Source organism: Nomascus leucogenys, chromosome 13 (assembly GCF_006542625.1).
Source record: "Nomascus leucogenys isolate Asia chromosome 13, Asia_NLE_v1, whole genome shotgun sequence".
Lineage (NCBI taxonomy): Eukaryota > Metazoa > Chordata > Mammalia > Primates > Hylobatidae > Nomascus > Nomascus leucogenys.
This window is the reverse complement of record NC_044393.1, coordinates 69010874-69034567: the sequence shown is the minus strand read 5'-3', so window position 1 is coordinate 69034567 and position 23694 is coordinate 69010874.

The following is a 23694-nucleotide window of genomic DNA, read 5'->3' as shown; positions in this document are numbered from 1 at the left end:
GTTCAGCTGCAACTAAGAATGTTTCACAGCTTGTGGATGGACTCTAACAAATCTGGTAGACACAAGGGTCTTTAGGAACATGGCTATGCTGGCCCTTTAGAGAAATGGACTTAAACCTATGATTCGAGCCCATTCTCCTGGATAGAACAAGACTTCTGAGTTTTCACTGGAGGAGCATCACAAAGCCTCTCTAACACATTAACATAACAGAATAAATAAAATCTGTTCTGAGTGAAGGGTTGAAAAGGTCTTTGTAGAATTTCATAGCATTTTAGGAGTGTAAAATTGATGTCACCTTTTGTATATTCTTTATTTCACTTTCATTGAATGCATTGGTCTAATTCAAATGATTGTTTCTTATGTTTCAACATAAATTATTTATGTGAGTGAACAGAATATACATTATACAATTCCATCAAGCAAACATTTTCTATGAACATGAAAGTAAATGACAACACCTAAAAATGGACTGTGTTTTATCTACATTTCCTAACTTTTGTATCCTTTTTTCCTGTAATAGATTAATGAATGTTCACCACACACTGAATATTCACAGTTGTTGAACGTCCAGGTTTACTTGGGACTTCACAGTTTATGACTGCTTCCCAGTGCTCCATTCAATTAACATTCCTTTTCACTCTCAAAATTTTCTAATTTAGACAGTGATTTATATAACCACTCTAATAATATGCTCACATAGTCAATGTTCTCACTGGTTCAGTTATTAGTAAGAATATACCTGTTTCTCATCAAACTATTTATTTATTGTAGTTACACGTAATGCTATCATATACTTCAATGAAAGGATTTATAAACTGGTCCATATGAATAAAGAAGGAAAGAATACTTACTCTAATGAAAACTGGGTTGAATAATTAGTAAGACATAATAATAATTTGCTAATAGTTCTATCCAAGTAAGTGTGAGTATGAAACTCTGAAATATATTTTTAATTTTGAAAATAAATGCTTATGTCTATATCAGATGGTGATTTCTATATTTTTACATTTTATGTTTAAAAATATTTAAGGTGTGGGTATTTACTATTCACTACTGAAAAATACTTTTTAATTTACCTGGCCAGTTTCCAATAACTACATAATCAAAGGTCTATTTTATTAAAAATTGCTTACATTATTATCATAGTTTAAAAATTATTAAATATCATTCTGCTTTAAATTAAATCAAATAGCAAGATATGCTTGGTCACTTCTCACTATTTCAAATATTCTTCTTTGGTAGTAATGCAATCTTTCTTCCTTTTCCTCTTTTTTCTCTTCTTCTATCAAAAATAAATTTTAACACCTTGCTTTCTTGTAAGTCTGTAAGTACTGGAACCTCCTAGGCTTGTTGCATTTTCTCTGCTAAGGTTTTATTTAGGAGTCTTTTGATGGCATAGCATTTTTATTCTGCTCGAATGTACTCAGCCCTGGCTTGCTATCCAGTCTCAATTTCTCAGCACTGAAGAAAAATTGGCTTCTAACTTCCACACGTCTTGGCTTACAGAGGAAGAGAAAAATATTGCCAGCCACATTGCATTTGCTCCTCCTGTCATTTTCCAATAACTCTTCTTCTCAAGGAGAAAAGAATTCTGCCCCTGATTACATATATGAAATTAGAGAACATTTAGTTTATTTTTGAAATGCTGCCTATCACTGACATGTTTTTGATGCAGGTTATTTATAGTAAATTAAAAATATCAAACTTTATTTCTCTGTATAAATTGTAAAACATCTTAGAAAGCAAAATTGTTGTTTCCAACAAGTGAATGAGTGCTTTCTCCTCAGTTGTGCAACACTGTGAAATGGCAGCAAAAAATCAAATAAATAAGAAAAGTTATCCACAATTGTACTATGAATCATCAGGATTGTACTCAGCTGCAAGTAACTGGAAAAACTAACCTTCATGGCTTAAATAAATTGGATTTTATGTTCTCACTCACAGGAGCTATGAAAGACGTAGTTGCTGATCAGCCATCAATGATGCTCTTGCAGACCTAAGGCTTTTCTGTTTTGTATGTTATTTGATGACTGTTTGTGACCTCGTCGTCACATAATGTACTTGTAGGTCCATTTGTCATATACTATTTTAAAAAACAGACTTCATATTTTAGAGTAGTTTTAGGCTCACAGAAAAATTGAGCAGAAGGTACAGAGATTTCCCATATACCCCTCACCACTACAAGTGCATAGCCTCCCTCATTATCAATAATCCCCACAAGAGTAATACATTTGTTAAAATAGATAACATACATTAACATATCATTATTGTCCAAAGTTCACAGTTTACATTAGCATTCACTCTCAGAATTGTACAGTCTATGGCTTTGGACAAATGTATAATGACAGGTGTCCAGCATTACAGTTTCAAACAGAACATTTCCCCCACCTTAAAAGTCCTCCGTGCTCTGCTTATTCGATCCTTCCTCCCTCTAACCCTGGTCAAACACTGAACTTTTTACTCTTTCCATGGTTTCCTTTTTCCAGAATGTCATATAGTTAAAATCATTAGGGTTAATGTAGTTAACATCATATAATTAAAAGGGTATCTATTTGATACCCTTTTTATATTGGCTTCTTTCACTTAGTAATATGCATTTAAATTTCCTTCATGTCTTTTTATGGCTTTGATATGGTTTGGCTGTGTCCCCACCCAAATCTCATCTTGAGTTGTAGTTCCCACAGTTTGCGACCTAGTGAGAGGTAATTGAATCATGGGGGTGATTTTCCCAAGCTATTCTTATGATACTAAGTTCTCATGAGATCTGGTGGTTTTATTAGGGTCTTCCCCCTTTGCTTGGCTCTCATTCCTCTCCTTCTTGCCACCATGTGAGGAAGGATGTTTTTTCTTCCCCTTCTGACATGATTGCAAGTTTCCTGAGGCCTCCCCAGCCATGCTGAACTGTGAGTTAATTAAACCTCATTCCTTTATAAATTAGTCCATCTAGAGAATGTCATTATTAGCAGCATGACACAGCTCATATCTTTTTAGTGCTGAATAATATTCTATAGCCTGGATATACCATGGTTTATTGATTCACTTACCTATTGGTGGTTTCCAAGTTACTGCAATGATGTCTAAAGGTGCTGTAATTGTAAACATCCTTGTACAGATTTTTGTGTGGACAGAAGTTTTCAGCTGAAACATCAAGGAACATCATTGCTGGATCATGTAGTAAGAGAATGTTTAGTTTTGTGAGAAACTGCCAAACTGTTTTCCAAAGTAGCTGTACCATTTTGTATTCCAACAAGCACTGAATGAGAGTTCATGTTGCTCCATATCCTCACCAGTAATCAGTGTTGCCAATGTTCTAGATTTTGGTCATTCTCATATACGTGTAGTGATATCTTGTTGGTGTTTTAAGTAGTATCACTACTATGTATCCCTGATGACATATAAAATGGTTGTCATCTGTATATCTTCTTTGGTGAAGTGTCTGTTAACGTCCTTGACACATTTTTAATTGAGTTGTTTTCTTATTGCCAAGTTTTAAGGGTTCTTTGTATATTTTGAATATAATTCCTTTATCAGATGATTGCTTTGCAAGTATTTTTTCCCATTATGTGGCTTGTCTTTTAATTCCTTTAACAGCATCTTTTGCACAACAGAAACCTTTAATTTTAATGTATATTAATTTTGGTATAAACATTTAAAATGCTTATCAATTCCTTATTTTCTGTATTATATCTTTTGTCTTTGCTATCATATCTACAAAGTCATTTCCAAACCTGATACAATTTGGTTGTGTCCCCACCTAAATCTCATCTTGAATTGTAACTCCCACAATTCCCACATGTCATGGGAGGCATCCATGGGAGGTAGATCAATCATGGGGGTGGGTCTTTCTCCTTCTGTTCTTGCAATGGTGAGTGGGTCTCATGAGGTCTGATGGTTTTAAAAAGAGGATTTTCCCAGCACAAACTCTCTCTGTCTTTGCCTGGGGCCATCCATGTAAGATGTGACTTGCCCCTCCTTACCTTCTGCCATGATTGTGAGGCCTCCCCAGCCATGTGGAATTGTAAGTCCAGTAAACCTCTTTCTTTTATAAATTGCCCACTCTTGGGTATGCCTTTATCAGCAGCATGAAAACGGACTAGTACAAAACCCAAGGCCATCTAGTTTTTATCCTATGTTATTTTCTAGTTGTTTTATAGTTTTATATTTTATATTTAAGCCTATAATTCATCTTGAGTTGATTTTTGTGAAAGATGTAAGGTTTGTGTTTAGACTCTTTTTTTTTTTTTTTTTTTTGCATGTGGATGTTCAGCTGTCCCAGTACCATTTGCTGAAACAGCTATCTTTGGTCTGTTTTATTGCCTTTGCTGCTTTGTCAAAGGTCAGTTGACTATATTTATGTAGGTCTACTTCCAGGCTGCCTATTCTGTTCCGTTGATCTATTTGTTTATTCTTGCATGACAACCACACTATCCTGATTACTGTAGCTATATAGTAAGTGTTCATGTCAGATAGTGTCAGTCCTCCAACTTTGTCATTTTTCAACATCGTATTGACTATCCTGTCTTTTGTCTATCTGTATAAACTTTAGAATCAGTCCATTAATGCCTACAAAATGATTACCTGAGATTTTTATTTGGCCTCAACCTATAGATCAATTTAGGAAAAACTCATATCTTCACACCATGTCCCATTTTAAGGCAACAAAAATGGGCAGGGGCAGTCCGTTACATCTCTGTATTTATTTTGAAAGAAATCTCTACTCTGAATTTATTGAAAAATATTTTCACTCATACTCCATTGCTCAGAATTGTGCCATATTTCTACTCCTATATGCAAAACGGAAGCTGAGAAATTATATATTTAACTTTCCAGCTCCCAGGTAGAAAATAAAAAGAGAAGTGTTATATTAGTATTGGGTGAGCCAACCTGCTGTACAAGTTCTTAATATACTTACATACTGGAAGTATTAAAATAACTTTTCCCAACAAAGTATTTTCTATCTCAATGATACTCCTTAAAAGCCTTCACAAAACTTCTTTAATAGAACCAGAAAGAATTCACAGTGCCTGTGAATGGAAGTGCAGGAAGTAAATGTTTGCATTATTCTTTATGTTTTAATTATCAATGCTATGGAATTGGCACATACTAGCCACTGAATGAACATTTGATAGATGAAGGAATAAATAGCCTCCTAAAAAGTTCTAAGAGGATATAACTGTTAGAGTTTACAGATGTTGTTAAACGTCTTTCTTAAATATTGAGTCAGCTACTTAAGATTTTCAGTAGCTAATATGTAAAATTTATTTTGATAGTTGCTGTGAAAAAGGAAAATAAATATATGAATCTCATGTCAGTGCCAAAGAAAAGGATTTTTCAATGGAATTTAAAAAGACATATATATTGTATACTTAGTTGAAATTATTAAATAGTCACTTCAAAAACAAAAAAAGGACACCAAGTCAGTGTTGTTAAGGACAGACAGAAAAAATGAGGCATGGATTTTAAAAAGAGACATTATTCATGATATGGAGGATCAGAAAAAAAAACTTACAGAAATGATGACCCCAGATCATTTCAAAGCAGTTAATAGAAGTGTATATCCCTCCCTCTGTGATCAAGAAACATTGGCAACTCTATTAATTCTTACCAGTAGATACAGTCATTGTGATTTTATTTGCTGTTAAGTTCCAAAGACATGAGGAGGCAAAGGGAATCAGAATTTATGGTGTGAGATTGTAGAGAGCAAGGATATGTATGTTCACTTAAATGAATTGCCTCTCAGAAGAACTTACATTGCTAACAGTTTTAACAATGAAAGAGTAAGTGTAATGTATGGCCATAAAGATTAAAAGCCATATGTAATAATAGTGGATTGCTAATTAGAACAAGGAAGATAAGAGGTGAGATTTAGCATTTGGTACAGCAATATTGAAACTAGGAGCTGTAACAGGAGAACATTTTCCCTAGCCTCAGCAGGAGCACCCGCAATAGACTGAGGCAGAATGAGCAATTGAACTATGTCTGTGTGAAAATAAATGCAACCAGAAGCAAATAACTATTTAAATGAGTGAGGTTTCAGATTTTGTAATATGGAAAATTTTTCTTGTTTTTTTGTTTCATGAAACTATTGTTTATAATTATTATAATTCTAAAATATTACATGTGCATCAAATTTGTGTGAATCAAATTTTCCTCCACTGATTTGTATAATCTCTTTCAGTTTTGAAATCAATGATTCTATAATATTACTGTGCTTTCTAATGTGCTTTATCTGTATTGCACATTCTACATAAGTCTAATTTCCACCAACATTCTGTCTTTCCCTTTTATTCATTCACCAGATATTTATTTAGCACCAATTATTGGCCAGCCATGGTTCTAAACATTGACTTCGTGGTTTTGTTTTGTTTGCTTTTGCTATTTTGCCTATTTTATTTAAAATTATTGAATATTTAGGATGAGATTATAAAAGCACACACAAAAGATAGTAAAAAATCATCAGTGATTAATATTGAAATGGAGAGGATGCACAGAAGATTTCGTGTTGAAAAGATGTCAGAATAATGGGATGGAATTTATGAGATGGAGAGACTAAAGATCCTCCTCAGTGTGAGGAGAATATATCTTAGAATATAAATCTAGTTTAATTTTGTATTTTCCTACTCCTTTTTTTCTCACTTGTACCCCAGGGCTTTGTTCCATGGTCTAGGCTATAGCACAGAAGGAAAAATAATTAATCATAGAAGTATTTCTTCTTCAAAATAAATAATACGTTGTTCCAGACTATAAGAGATTTTCAGCTAATAGAGTAAAAAAAATTTAGTATACAAAAGAATGTGGAATCTAGTTGGAGTGAAACTGATTGAGAAGAGACAGTTGATCTAAATAAAAAGTATTGCTGCCCATATTGATATATAATCACAATTTCTGCAACTGTATTTTTTCAATTGTCTCCTTAAAAGGACTAGAAATGTGTAAAATAAAAGTTGATGCTTTTTAGGAAGATTTTTGACACCTGGTTTTGATGAACAAATGGTATCAGATATGACCTTGTAGAATGGTAAATAACAGTAAGTACAATTATATATCCATCATTGGTTATTTATTAATTTGAATTTGGTATTAAAGTTTACATTAAACATAACTTCCTCACATTTGAAGTAATTGCTGCAAAAAGGCATTATCGCAAAATGAGTGTTTCTGAAAATAAGATAAATAAGCAGTAGATTTACTCTATCAAAAACGTTACATAATCAGGTTTGCAAGAACCTTCAGACAATTCTCAATTGTCCTAAATCTCAGAGAATTTACTTCCTGCACATATTTCCTATAATTAACTAACGTATAATTTACTGTGTTTCCTACTGACCGTGTGAACTGGCAATATGAAACTGTTAGTGGGCTAACTATGGCATGATACTCCTGATGACCTGGAAAGACAGCAATACCTAATAATTCTTCCACCACCACCTAAGACTGGAAACAGATCTCTCTAGATACTTGGATCCAAGATAATTCTTTTTTTTCAGCAAGTACTCTACATGTTGAACTTGAAAAGTAATTATAAAAAATCCTGTGCTTATAAAGGATCAGAAAAAGGAAATAGCTAATTATTGGCAATCTCTCAGATTTGAACACATTTTAAAGTCAGAATACTTTTACTGTACATAGGCTTCACTATTAGACCAGGGCAGATGAGATAAATTTATTTTAATGTAGTATTAATAATAATACTTAAAATCTTAACAAACGCTAAGTTGAAGTAATACTTCTAAACTATTGTTTAAATCTACACATATGTTTACCCTAGTTATGCCTGTTGAAGACTCTTAAATCTTCTCTTACTGCTTATTTTTACTACTTATTTTTTTCTGGTTGAGTAGCCTCTCAGCTAAAATAGCTTTCATATTTTTCCTAAAGCAATTGAAGTTAAAATCACATATATATATATTCTCAAAAAGCAAAGCATAAAATTAAATTCTAGGCTTTAGAAGAAATGGTATTAAAATATTGTCACCAGGTGGAGAGAATTAGCAGTTACCCTTCAGCCTCTCAGAAATGTATACAGGGTTAGTATAGGTATTGGTGATTGAGTAGTGTGGCTTGAAGTATAAACAGAGGACAAGCAGGCAGTGTGGGCTACTCAGGAGTCATGCTTTCAGCTTGTCTAATCTGAGGTCTGTGGTTTTGTTACCTTTGTAATGGTGCCTGATTGTGTAAGTTCTGAATAAATATATTTTTAATGGAATTAGATTGAAATTGGAGAATAAATAAATGATATCAGTTTGTGTAACTGCAGTAGTCAGAGTCCAGTCTGGAAATAGAAGACATGCTAGAATTCGATGGGAGAAAATTTTTATGTAGGAAACTGGGTACAAAGATTTCAGAAGGCTGAAAGGGCAAAGGAGATCCTGGGGTAACCTAGAGTTAAAAACTCTAAGGAGGAGCTAGCCCTCCTAGGACTTGGGGAGCAACAAAGGAGAGGTGGGGATTAGCAGAACCTAGAACTAAGAAACAGGACTCCACAAAGCCTGGAAACATTAGTTCTCCCTAATTCCCATGATCAATGTGAGTATTACATGATACATTCATAAACGAATGTATTTAAATGCCTCTCAGGGCCTTGTCTGAGTATATGCCCCTAATTTTATTATTTTATTATCATTATCATTATTATCATCATGAAAGGAACCTAGTCTAATCTGCAGCATCTAGTAGGTAGTAAAATCCAACTCGATGTTAGTATTCTTAACCTACATTCAATGATGTATAGAATGTGAAAATACACTGTAAAGCCATATTCACACACTGATCCTCCGTTCAATGATGTATGCAAGGTGAAAATACACTGAAAAATCATATTCAGAGACTGTCAAACAATATGCAGATACTGATTACTATTATTGTATGATAAAGCTACACTATATTCATTTAGGATAATATCTCACATCTTAGAAGGGACATTAAAATTAAACACAAATTTTGATCTTTAGTTATTTCATATTGTCGATTTACGTTTAACTTTTCTAATTTGCAGGATAAGTTGGAATGTAGTCCCCTAGAACGTATAATGCAAGATTGAACCTCTGGTGAATATAAATATGCCTCCAACTTTTCTGTACTTTTCAACATATTCCCTGGTGCATGCTGTGTTTCTTCTTTTTACAAGGACAATCAATCTTAGGCTTTTCAGTGTGTCTGTTTCTCATGTTATGGACTTCTGCAGCAGTAAACTCATACTTTATATTGATATAAAATTCACTTACACTGTAAACAAGGGGCTGTTGAGAAGAAAATCATACAAACAGGTATATGTCTTCTCAGCACAGATGGTGTTTTCGTTTCATTGAGTCAGCTCTTGTCAGCACTAAAACAGTTGCATTTTTTAGTTATGGTATAAGATAAACCTGCTCACTTCATTAGAGTAGAAGATCATTTTTTTGGCCTTTCTTTAATGAAATAATGCACTATTATAGTCCAACTACTATCAAGCAAAACCCAGAATTTATCAGTGTTAATGTAGTGATACATTTCCATGGACAGGCATCAGGAGGCAAAACCATTTTTAAATTGTCAGCCAATAGCAAATGCACACTGAAATATTAGTTTTTACATTAATTTAGCAATTATAAACACAACTTGAAGTACTCTTACTTTCTGCACATTACTCATCAAGAGATCTCTTTCCAATATATATATTTTTAGGCCATTCATCTAAAAAGCTCAGACTTTAATTTTTTGAATAGGAAACTTTAAACAGTGGGGTATTTTCTTTTTCAGTAATTAAATAGCCACTGAAATTCACTATAAAAGGTTTTTTTCTTTAAGTAGTGGTAGATAACCCATGTATTTATTTTATAATTCCCAGACAATTGTTTAATAAGTGTTTTAAATATATTAATTATTTTAATTCTTATTATAAATCTGTAAGGTAAAAATAAATATTAGCTTTATTTCTTGGCTGTCCTGTAATCAATCATTCACTAGTTTGGTGATTCACTGAAAAGACTCACATATCTCAATATAAAATTATACTCATAGCTAAGCTCTATTATAGTAAATAATACAGTTCAGGAAAGACAGGGAGAGAATACGCATACATTAACACAAGATAAGTCAAAAGCAAGCTTTCTTGTTTTCCTCTGTGGGGTTTGCATGGGCACATCTGTCTCTCCAGCTGCAAACTGCCAGGAAATGTGTGAGATGTCCTTGCTCAGAAAAGTCTACCTGAGTTTTGAAATAGAAGGTCAGCCATGGTGCAAATCCCAAACCACACAGTAGGTACCTATAATGAACTTTCAGGTTTTATTTTAAACATGCTAACAAAATCGTTCATCTTGATCCACTGCTTTTGGCTTTAGAAAAGCATCATTACCAAGTAATTATGAGAACTTTCCAGGAGTTTAGTTTTTCATGTTTGACCAGGCCATCATAATGCTTATAGGAACGGGCAAGAATTAAATATGAGGCCTATTGGCTTACCTACTTCCTCTCAAGGGCACAGAGTAGTTGAGTAACTTACCTAAGGTTATATGCTAGTAAATGTCAAAAATCTATCCTCTAAATTCAAATAAACTTGGCTTCAGATTCCATTCTTATAATTATTAAATAATATTTTCTTGCTAATATCATATGCCATAAATTACTAAGCATACACTCAAAGGTTGTTCAGAGGCTTGGTGATGTCATTGAGAAATCAGGAGTTTCCCTTTTTCTCTCCCGCCACTTAATGTGCCAGTGACTCTTTTGTCATGGTCAAAAGAGGGTTGCAGCTACTTCACCACTATGTCCTCACTCTGTTAACACTCAAAAACAGGAAGGGAAGGGAACTACCTTCCTGTACATCTGGCCTTCTTGTTATCAGAGTTTAAAAACAAAACATTTCTTAATGACAAACTGACCTGAGTGATACATTTATATATTTTCGTAAATAAGGCTTTAGTTTAGAAATACATGTTTGCAGGGGAAAATACTATTTATTATAAATAATTCAATAATTCAAGGGATTTAAGAAAAATTATATTTTTACTGTACTTTATTACCTCACTTTCTGATTTTACCAAAAATAATTGCTTTATCTAAACCCATTTTCCACTTGCTATATTTTGTTACTGTATAAATACATCATTCTAGTGATATCTTTACAGTACCTTGGGAAAATCTGAAAGTTAAGTGTCAACAGCCTATAGACCAGGCAATTAAAGTAAATCCCATTATTGAACGTATTTCATGATTTAATTATGAATTCAATACTTAAGGAGAAATAATTTTTAATAATTTTGTGGTGACAAAATTTTGAGAGCCTCATCATTTTATTGCAATCAATAATAGATGTGATTTAAAGGAAAAAATAAAACTCACCAATTTCTAAGTTAAGAAATAAGTTTATAAAGTGGAAAAAATAATTGGACTTTCATGTGTCACCAAAATATCCCAGAGGATTCCAAATGTCTGACTTCTACTTGATTTTTTCAATCGGCTTTCTCCTTAAGGATGTTCAGGAAAGTCTCTTGGAAACATTGCTGTTTCAGGGTGATTGAGGTCATATTTCTAAATAAGAAACCATTTCAACAAATCAAATCTTAGAACATGTTGAAAACATTAAAGAGAAAAAAATTCAGAAAACAGAGAAAAAATATCTTCATATGACACTCAATATAGGAACTAAGATTATATGCTCTGGATCATCAAAATAAAATGGAGAGATCATTACCAAAATAGACAAGGTACAAAAATGGACATTTATTGTATTTTTTTGATATTTAAGTTATTACTCACTGTGTTTTCACTTACTAGGGTTGCCATAACAAAGCACCACAGACTTGGTGGCTTAAATAACAGCAATTTATTATCTCACAGTCTGGAGGCCTGTAATCTGAGAGCAAGATGCTGGCCAGCTTGGTTCCTTCTGAGACTGTGAGGGAAGCATCTGATCCAGGACTCTTCCCTTGGCTTCTAAATGGTCGTCTTCTCCCTATGCCTCTTTACATTAAATTATGTTTCCTCCATTCGTATATGTGTCCAAATTTCCCCTTTTATAAAGACATTGGTCATAACTGGATTAGGGTCCACCCAATTACATTATTTTAACTTGATTCCACTGTAAAGAATGCATCTCCAGTTGAAGTCACATGCTGAAGTAATAGGGGTTAAGACTTCAACGTATAAATTGGGAAGAGAGGGCAGGACACAATTCAACCTGTAACACTTACTATGACTTACTATAATTTTGCAGCAACTTTCTTAGGAAAAAAATGAACAAATTTTTGAACTTAAAATTATGAACTGAGAGCTTATGTTTGGCCACATGATGAGAAGTACAGATAGGTAGTATTAGATGATAAACACCTACAAATTTTAAGGAATTTACAAAATGCTTTTAGAGAAGAAAAGCCCTTAGAACACCGCTGAATGATAGACAATATATAAAGATATATACTAAGTGAGTAATATGGACATTGTTGACCCTCATCTGCACATACCAGTTCCCCTAATCAATAAAACCCGGTTAGTCTAATAATAAGTCACTCTTTCTTTCTTTCTTTTTTATTTTATTTTATTTATTTTTTTTTTTGAGAAGAAGTTTCGCTCTTGTCACCCAGGCTGGAGTTCAAGCGATTCTCCTGCTTCAGCCTCCCTAGTAGCTGGGATTACAGGTGCCTGCCAGCATGTCTGGCTTATTTTTGTATTTTTAATAGAGACAGGGTTTCACCATGTTGGCCAGGCTGATCTGGAACTCCTGATCTCAGGTGATTGGTGAGCCTTGGCTTCCCAAAGTGCTGGGATTATAGTCCTGAGCCACGGAGTCCAACCAGTTAGGTGATTCTTAATGTTTTTCATTTCAACGAATTTCTACATGTCTTTTCTTTCCAGATGCTATTCTACCTGTCTATCTAATTGCTTGCGTGTCATTTGAATACAAGTTTCATGTTTACTTTCCCAGTTTTCTGCTTTGCCATTTATTCATTCATACAGGCATGTGTGATTTATTGAATGCTAACTAGGTTCAAAATGTTGATCTGGGTCTGGATGATAAAGAGGCACACTCCTTATTCTTAAGAAGTCCAAATCTAATGAAGAAGAAAGATAAATAGACTAAGGAAGACAATATAATATTTAAGTGCTAAATAGAAAGTGTAGTTTCAGAGAATGTACATACAATTTGTGCTTGACATCTTTAAGAAAGGTGTCACTTAATCTAAATATAAAAGGAAAATGGAGATTTCACTTGGTAGAGAAGTGTATGAATGTGGGAGGGAAGCATGTGTGGGGTTTGGAGAAATAATAATGGTTATATTTGGGGTAAAAGAACAAAAAAAATAGGAGAATATTGCAATTAGAAAGAACAGTATACAAGAATGATTGCTTGGTATGACCAGACGGAAGAAAGGGGTTTGGACTGGAAAGAGAATAGGCTGCACGTGGGAAATTTTGAGAGAAGATGCTAAGGAGGAAGGGGATAGGCAGACCTTTATGGCCTTAAGAGTTCTTTGGCTCTATATCTTAGCTTCACCTACTTGCAAAATAACACAGATCTACCTGATGTTTCCATGTCAAAGTTTCTTTTAGTTCTTTGGGATTTCTATAGGTTTAAAAAACACATTAAAAAAGAAGGGGGGGGAACACTCTGGAAGATTAGACTAGATTTCACTGAAATCTAACCAAACTTCCTTAAGTGGATTGTGACAGGATTATAAATGTTGTGAAAAACAACATATGGCCATCAACTTTAAGAAAATGGTTTGCCTATACGAATATTTGTAATTTTTAAAATACAGTATATTCTACCCTCATACAGGCCTCAGAATTAAAGCATAATGAATAGGAAGAAAAAGGAAAATAATGCAACTGAATGCTAAGACAGAACATTTTGCCAGAAGTAATTAATGATGGTAGAGTATATACTAAATTTCTAGGGTAGAATTTCACAGGGCCAAAAATATAACAGCGATACTTTTAACTTACACAGGTGAAGTGGATTTTGCAATACCAGTTGTGTTAAACGCACCAAGTAAAGGTCCTAAAATTGATACTATAAGGTGCCACCTTAAGTTTTCCAGGCTGCAGCTGTGCATAATTTTCAAAATGGTTTTCTTAATTTATTTTAAAAAACAGAACACGAGAACGGTGTTAAAACTGGTGTAATAGCTTAATAAAATAAGTATACCAGATTTTGGATGGGATAAAGAGGGAGATACTGCGTGCTTTGTGGATGTGGTTAGTCAATGATACCATCTTGACAGATCTTTCTGCACCAAACCCCACAAAATTCTTATTTTTATTTCTGATTTATCTTGGGAACTTAATTAATGTACTAATTGCAATTGCCATTCTGTTTCTGCATTTATGTTCCAAAAAAATAAAACTGTTTCATTGAAACTGTATCTTCAGGACTTATATAAATAAAAATTTACATGCAACACAAAGAGTTATAAAACAAAATTAAAAAGCTAAATAAAAATTATATGGTGGTATGTTTTTACTCAAATATTATTGGTCTGGAATATATTGGGCAATTGGAATTTGTTCTGGATTTCCAAATATCTAATCCTAATACACATTTGGCAGAATATGGGCTTTCTTTTATTTAAATAAAGTGACTAACTGTAATTACCTATAAAATGCCTCCTAAAAGGCCTGTATTAATTAATATGAACCCTTTCAACAAATATTTGTGAACAAATCGTAGGTATCAATGTTACCAGACACAGGATACAAACATTGTTAAGATACAGGTGCTCTAAATGCCCACAAAAGAAAGCAGGAAAGATCTAAAATTGACACCCTAACATCACAATTAAAAGAACTAGAGAAGCAAGAGCAAACAAATTCAAAAGCTAACAGAAGACTAGAAATAACTAAGATCAGAGCAGAACTGAAGGAAATAGAGACACAAAAAAACCCTTCAAAAAATCAGTGAATCCAGGAGCTGGTTTTTTGAAAGGATCAACAAAATAGATAGACCACTAGCAAGACTAATAAAGAAGAAAATAGAGATGAATTAAATAGACGCAATAAAAAATGATAAAGGGGATATCACCACTGATCCCAGAGAAATACAAACTACCATCAGAGAATACTATAAACACCTTTAAGCAAATAAACTAGAAAATCTAGAAGAAACGGATACATTCCTGGATACATACACCCTAACCCTGGATACATAAACCAGGAAGAAGCTGAATCTCTGAATAGACCAATAACAGGTTCTGAAATTGAAGCAATAATTAATAGCCTACCAACCAAAAAAAGTCCAGGACCAGACAGATTCACGGCCAAATTCTACCAGAGGTAAAAAGAGGAGGTGGTACCATTCCTTCTGAAATTATTCCAATCAATAGAAAAAGAGGAAGTCCTCCCTAACTCATTTCATGAGGCCAGCATCATCCTGATACCAAAGCCTGGCAGAGACACAACAAAAAAAGAGAATTTTAGGCCAATATCCCTGATGAACATCGATGCAAAAATCCTCAATAAAATACTGCCAAATCAAATCCAGCAGCACATCAAAAAGGTTACCCACCACGATCAAGTGGGCCTCATCCCTGGGATGCAAGCCTGGCTCAACATATGAAAATCAATAAACGTAATCCATCACAAACAGAACCAACGACAAAAACCACATGATTATCTCAATAGATGCAGAAAAGGCCTTTGACAAAATGTAGCAGCCTTTCATGCTAAAAACTCTCAATAAAGTAGGAACAATGGAGCATATCTCAAAATAATAAGAGCTAATTATGACAAACCCAGAGCCAGTATCATACTGAATGGCAAAAAACTGGAAGCATTCCCTTTGAAAACCGGCACAAGACAAGGATTCCCTCTCTCACCACTGCTGTTCAACATAATATTGGAAGTTCTGGCCAGGGCAATCAGGCAAGAGAAAGAAATAAAGCGTATTCAATTCGGAAGAAAGGAAGTCAAATTGTCTCTGTTTGCAGATGACATGATTGTATAGAAAACCCCATCATCTCAGCCCAAAATCTCCTTAAGCTGATAAGCAACTTCAGCAAAGTCTCAGGATACAAAATCAATGTGCAAAAATTGCAAGCATTCCTATACACCAATAACAGACAAACAGAGAGCCAAATCATGAGTGAACTCCCATGCCCAATTACTACAAAGAGAATAAAAACTCTAGGAATACAACTTACAAGGAATGTGAAGGAACTCTTCAAGGAGAACTACAAACCACTGCTCAACAAAATAAAAGAGGACACAAACAAATGGAAGAACATTCCATGCTCATGGATAGGAAGAATCAATATTGTGAAAATGGCCATACTGCCCAAAGTAATTTATAGATTCAGTGCTATCCCCATCAAACTACCACTGACTTTCTTCACAGAATTGGAAAAAAACTACTTTAAATTTCATGTGGAGCCAAAAAGAGCACACATAGCCAAGACAATCCTAAGCAAAAAGAACAAAGCTGGAGGCATCATGCTACCTGACTTCAAACTATACTACAAGTCTACAGTAAACAAAACAGCATGGTACTGGTACCAAAACAGATATATTGACCAATGGAACAGAACAGAAGCCTCAGAAATAATGCCGCATATCTACAATTATCTGATCTTTGACAAACCTGACAAAAACAAGAAATGGGGAAAGGATTCCCTATTTTATAAATGGTGTTGGGAAAACTGGCTAGCCATATGTAGAAAGCTGAAACTGGATCCCTTCCTTACACCGTATACAAAAATTAACTCAAGATGGATTAAAGACTTAAATGTAAGACCTAAAACCATAAAATCCTTAGAAGAAAACCTAGGCAATACCATTCCAGACATTTGCATGGACAAAGACTTCAAGACTAAAACACCAAAAGCAATGGCAATAAAAGCCAAAATAGACAAATGGAATCTAGTTAAACTAAAGAGCTTCTGCACAGCAAAAGAAACTATCATCAGAGTTAACAGACAACCTACAGAATGAGATAAAATTTTTGCAATCTATCCATCTGTCAAAGGGCTAATATCCAGAATCTACAAGGAACTTAAGCAAATTTACAAGGAAAAAACAACCCCATCAAAAAGTGGGTAAAGGATATGAACAGACACTTCTCAAGACAATTATGCAGTCAACAGACATGAAAAAATGCTCATCATCACTGATCATCAGAGAAATACAAATCAAAACCACAATGAGATACCATCTCATGCCAGTTAGAATGGCAATAATTAAAAAGTCAGGAAACAACAGATACTGGAGAGGATGTGGAGAAATAGGAATGCTTTTACACTGCTGGTGGGAGTATAGGTTAGTTCAACCATTGTGGAACACAGTGTAGTGATTCCTCAATGGTCTAGAACTAGAAATACCGTTTGACCCAGTGATCTTATTACTGGGTATATACCCAAAGGATTATAAATCATGCAACTATAAAGACACATGCACACGCATGTTTATTGTGACACTATTCACAATAGCAAAGACTTGGAATCAACCCAAATATCCATCAAGAATAGACTGGATAAAGAAAATGTGTCACATATACACCATGGAATACTATGCAGCTATAAAAAAGGATGAGTTAATGTCCTTTGCAGGGACATGGATGAGGGTGGAAACAATCATTCTCAGCAAAATATCACAAGGACAGAAAACCAAACACTGCATATTCTCACTCATAAGTGGGAATTGAACAATGAGAACATATGGATACAGGGAGGGGAACATCACACACCGGGGCCTGTTGGGTGGTGGGGGACTGGGGGAGGGATAGCATTAGGAGAAATACCTAATGTAAATGATGAGTTGATGGGTGCAGCAAAAGAACATGGCACATGTATACCTATGTAACAAACCTGCACGTTGTGCACATGTACCCTATAACTTAAAATAGAATAACAGTAAAAAAAGATACAGGTGCTACCTTCCAGATGCATTTGGTAGTCTGCAAAGGAACATAGGTACATAAATGTGATATTGCAATACAATGAATTAAATCCATAAAGAACCTATTCAATCACATTATTTTAAAAATTATTTTCTATTACTTTATCTCTGACTAGATCTTCCTTCTGTCATGTCCTCCATATTTCTATTTTTGTTTATCTCTTTTTCTTCCAGTAATATAGCTGTGGGAACTGTTACTATGCATTTAGAAAATGGGAGACAAGCATCTTTCCATAATGAAAATGGGATAAAAATATACTGGAAAGGTTGATTACAGCAAATAAGTATTTATAGCTGAAATATGGAATACATGTTGAAGACATAGAGGAGGAACCCTCCTCTGTGCACACACAGGTGTTTCTTTCTGGAGTCAGCTTTTCCTCAGTTATCGTCATAGCTAATGATGACAGAATATGAGATGGGTCATCTGGGATGTTGAGGTTCTGACAGTCAAACACTGCACCAAGAAATAGCTGCTGCATCCCTGGACCACTTGACCTGACTTTTTTCCATCCTCACTCACTCAGCAAACTTGGCAAGACATTGAGCTCTTCTTCTAGCTTGAAAAGAAAAAAAATCATACCAAAGCTATCTCACTTCTTTTTTTTCCTAAAGTCTATGAAGCCATACAGAGAAATCAGATTGAACACAGTGCAACCTTGGGTAAATCTTCATTAAACTTCTATTTGTTCTCTCAAGTTCCTTTAGCCGTAGGGTTTGTGCTCTCAACATCTCTCTCTGTTAAAGGGCTAAGTTGTTTCTTCTTTCCCCTCCTTCTTTTTAAATTAGTTTTCTTTACCCAAATATTATCATGAAATAACAAATAGTACATTAATATAATAATGATAAAAAAGTAGAAAAGGTGTCATTTCATTGATGGCTTTGTAATACCAAATGATAAAATAACTCATTATCTACTCCAGATCCTTACAGGAGTAATCATGGTAAACATATTGTATATTATTTCTAAATCGGCCACATAAAAACAATCATTTAGATGAACATATAATACACTTAAAATACATAATTAAGAGCTTAGAATATCAATTGTTATGCAGTTTTTAAATTATAAATGTAGACACACACCTAGGAATTCTTATAATATCAACTTATACAACTATATCATTCATTTAAATAGCTTCTTGGTGTATTTTTGTGTGGTATTAACGTGTGTGTGTGTGTGTGTGTTTAAATTGGTTACCTTCTAATGGACAATTATAACATTTAGTCACTTCTATGTCTACATGAAATTTTAGTGCCAACTTCTTGATTGGCTTGTGTCTATTAAAAACTCACAAATTACCTTTCTAATGTAGCCAATATTATTTTAAAATTAATTACGATAATTTACTATGTAACTTTCTCTATGTTAAAAAAGTGTCTTTAATTTTTATGGAGCGGAATTGGGAAAAATATGGTTTTCTGAATCAAAATGACAGTAAACCAGAGACAGTGAAAGCATTGCTTTTTACCTGTACCAAAATCAACTCACATTTACCTCCTAAGAGCATTGAGTTTGTGTGTATGGACATCTTTAAAATTTCTTTACTCTTTTCCTAATATTGTATATTTTAGTCATTTTTTCCCATCAATCATTCGTCACTTGATTTGAATTTATAACCCACAAATTCACTTTTTTTTTTTGTTTGTTTGAGACAGGGACATAGTATGTTGCCCAGGCTGATCTTGAACTCCTGGGCTTAAGCAGTCCTCACACTTTGACCTCACAAAACACTGAGATTGAACGCATGAGCCACTGTACCTGCTCCACTAGTTGAATTTTAAAAGTCTTAAAGGAAATAAAAATGAAAATGTATCTTCTATTTGTATTTTTCATGTAGCCATAACTACATACATAAAATATTGCTAACATTGTTACATCAAATGTTAATAGTTGTTTAAAATTCCAACTGCAAGTGATAACTTATTATTTGATACTATATTTACCTCTATACTAACCAATACCAAGCAAGGCCAAAAATACATGGTTCTTAGGGCTCCCAGTTTAAGAAGGGCTTGGTAAATTAAATTATGATCAAAGGAGAAACTCTGGGATTAATAGACTTTAAAAATGTAAAATAAAACAAAATTTAAAAAATTTTGTTCTTTAGCTTTAGAAATTGATTAATGTAAGTTTTAAAGTATTGGGAAATGGCCAGAGGCGTGACTCTGTGCATACTCTTTTCCTTGTTAGACTGCCATCCCTCACCTTTTCCCTGTGATCTCTCATTCCTAACAGAGTTTAAAGCCTGCTTTATAGCCTTCATTAACCTTCTCAAGCTTATTTAGGTGTCACTTGTTTTTCTATCCTACTACCCTATGCACATCATTGTATAGTACTTAGTCCATTGTATTTTAATGATGTTCTTATCTATCTCTCACATTACACCATTTAGAATATGGTTTATATCATGTACATTTCTATAATCTAATTGACATTTAATAAATGCTTACCTATTAAATTAGAAAAAAAGTTTACATTTGTTCTGTGTGAGCTAAAGCAATTTGTCAGCATTGAATAGAAACAATAAAAAAGTAAATTTTGACTTAATAGAAAACAACATTTAACAATTGTAGTTCATGATAGGAGAAGCCACTTTGAAAGATAATGAGTTCCAAATTACCATAGATATTCCATATATAAATAAATATGAGTAAGTCTGGAAAGGATTGATTCATCAGACAGAAGTGTGAAATTGATGCTTTCACTACTTACTTTCTCTTTAAAGGTCTAGCTCTTGATATACTAAAATCAATCTGTAAGTATATAATTTGTTCAAGTAAATCTTGTATTAATTATAAAAACAACTTATCAGTTAAATTGAAAGTCAATTGGCTCCACTTTCTAGACAAGGCGACTGAGGCATTAGCTGTATAAATGATATATTGGAGCTCAAAAACTATTGGGGCAGAATGGGAAGAATGATCACTGTATTCAAAGTGCAGCATTCTTTCTTTTAGGCCGCAGTCATTCAGCAGAAAGAATATAGAGAGATGACTGTATTCATGGGTGGATAGGTCATTCAAAGCCCTTGAACACAGGACAGCGCTTTTGGCACTAGAAATGAACATGCTGAGTCCTCACAGGGACAGATGGATTTGATGACAGCAATACTGCATAAAGGCTTTTATTAATAGCCTTTATTTTTAGCCTAGCATATGCTATTCTTGTATAAATGTTTAATCGCTTTGGAAACTTACTAAGTATTTTTATCTCAGATAATATCTTGTTGGAAAAAATTCTAGTTAAATTATATATTGCTCTATAAAAGATCATAATGGTATAGTGACCTCTGTGTGTTCCAGATGAAAAAGTACTAGCTTGCATGTCAGCCTTAGTTTTCCTAATGCTATTATGGAGATTATGGCTTATAATAGATAAGGTAGTAGAAACGGAATTAAATCTGTAAATTTATCAATAAAACGTACATGAAATTAGATAACGTATACTCAAAATAGACATAATAAAAATGCACTTGAAATACAAAATACTTCATTTCCGTTCGGCAAGCTTAACAAATCACCCAAGCTTCAGAATGTCATTTATACTCATGAAATTGACACCATTACATGGTAGCCCTGCAAAATCATATACAGTACTTCATGGCAACCCACAAAGTAAAATTTTCAGATTATGGAGAATATAATTATCAAATATAAATTAAGATGAGCTTTAAACAACTAGAGATAATCATTTCAGACTGCATATCTCATATAATCTTTTACTTATCCTCTTTTGAGTGCCGTTTGTTTTTCTGAGCAAGTTTAATTGCAGAATGACCCAGTGATTATTTTTAAGTACATCAAAAGAGAATTTTATTCAGTGAGCCAGTTTATGACTCTAGTTCTTTCTCTAATTAACTATTATCATTTCATGTCACTTTTGCTCTTTTATATTATTTGGGCATTGAAAGAGATGACTCAATTGCATTCTGTCTTTATTATAAAAATATATACATTAAATACAATTATGTATATTGATATCTAGAAAACTTACATATTAAATATGATTAACAATGCTGTTTGTAAATTTTAAAATTCATGAAATCTAAATATTCCATGGTGTAAATTACAGATTACCCTCAAAATTCTTTTGACTTTTTTTTAACTAAACAATAAATGTAAAAGTCTTAATTGTACAACTTGGTGAATATTTACAAAGATTGAAAGACTATTTCCTACATAACAAACCCCCAGACAAAGAAACAGAAGATTATCACCACCAGAAAATCCTCTCTTGTGCCGGCATATGGTTATTTATCCTAAAATAATAGGTTGAAGAATAAATTAAAATATATTTGAATATGTAAAATAATAAAGGAAAATATGAAATCATTTTTTACCAAAATAGTAAATATTATGATAGATTAATAATAACAATAATAATAAAGAAGGTGGAGTGTCTTTCACTTAGAATTTAGATGTGCATGTTTTGTATTAATATCATGAAATCAATTGGATTGTTGATTGTAGCAACATTTCATGTTAAGAATTTTTATATTCACAAATACAATACAAATAAATATAAAAGTAAAAAATTAAAAGGAACAGAGAAAAGAGAAAATTATATTTCCCAATAATTTCTGTTTCAGCAGTCATGAGATTCAACCGTAAGTTGGGTACTCCCCATGAACTTGGGAGTTAGAAAAAATAATTTTGCACTGTATTTAAAAATTTAAAAATATGTCTTATAGAACTTGAATAACTTCCAGAGTAAGGCTATCAGTTCCTTAAGAATTTTAACAAATCGGGCCGGGCACGGTGGCTCACGCTTGTAATCCCAGCACTTTGGGAGGCCGAGGCAGGCGGATCACGAGGTCAGGAGATCGAGACCATGGTGAAACCCCGTCTCTACTACAAATACAAAAAAAATTAGCCGGGCGTGGTGGCGAGCACCTGTAGTCCCAGCTACTCGGAGAGGCTGAGGCAGGAGAATGGCGTGAACCCGGGAGGCGGAGCTTGCAGTGAGCCGAGACTGCGCCACTGCACTCCAGCCTGGGCGACAGAGCGAGACTCCGTCTCAAAAAAAAAAAAAAAAAGAATTTTAACAAATCAAATTGTAAATTTATATATGTAGGGGAGGGGATAGAGTAATAATGTATATGAAAAAGGAGTTTATATGGCATATTTAATGTGTTCTTCATATGATTACACTTTCCTCATGAGTAAATAAAACTGAAAAAAAGTCTAATCATTTAGTTTTCTAGGTAGCCTGTCTATGAGAAGAGAATGTGGTGGGCCAGTCTAGTGATCCACTTGATTGTGTTTTTCATTAAAAACTTATCAGGAGGCTGAGGCAGGAGAATTGCTTCAACTTGGGAGGTGGAGGTTGCAGTGAGCTGAGATTGCGCCGTTGCATTACAGCCTGCGTGACAAGAGTGAGACTCTGTCTCAAAAACAAACAAACAAAACCTTATATAAGTTTTTCCCAGGCTTATGCATTTACTTAATGAAATTTTTAAGCCTCACCACCAACACTCTCAAGATATTATTTATAAACATTTTTTAAAATGTAAACATTCAAGGATGATTAATAAACCTTGGACCAGCTTGATATCACAAAGTAAATGCCCTATTCTTGGACAATTTTGAAATACCTTTTAACATTCCAAAATTTCATCTCTGAAGTGCCTTAAATTTACATTCAAATTCTGACTCCATGAAATGCAGAGTGAAAGGAAGAAAATGAAAAATGAATATTGTTTAAATACCCATACTATCCAAAGCGATCTACAGCTTCAATCCTATCCCCATCAAAATCCCAATGGCAGTTTTTACAGAAATAAAAACAAATCCTAAAATTCATATGGGATCACAAATCACCAAAGT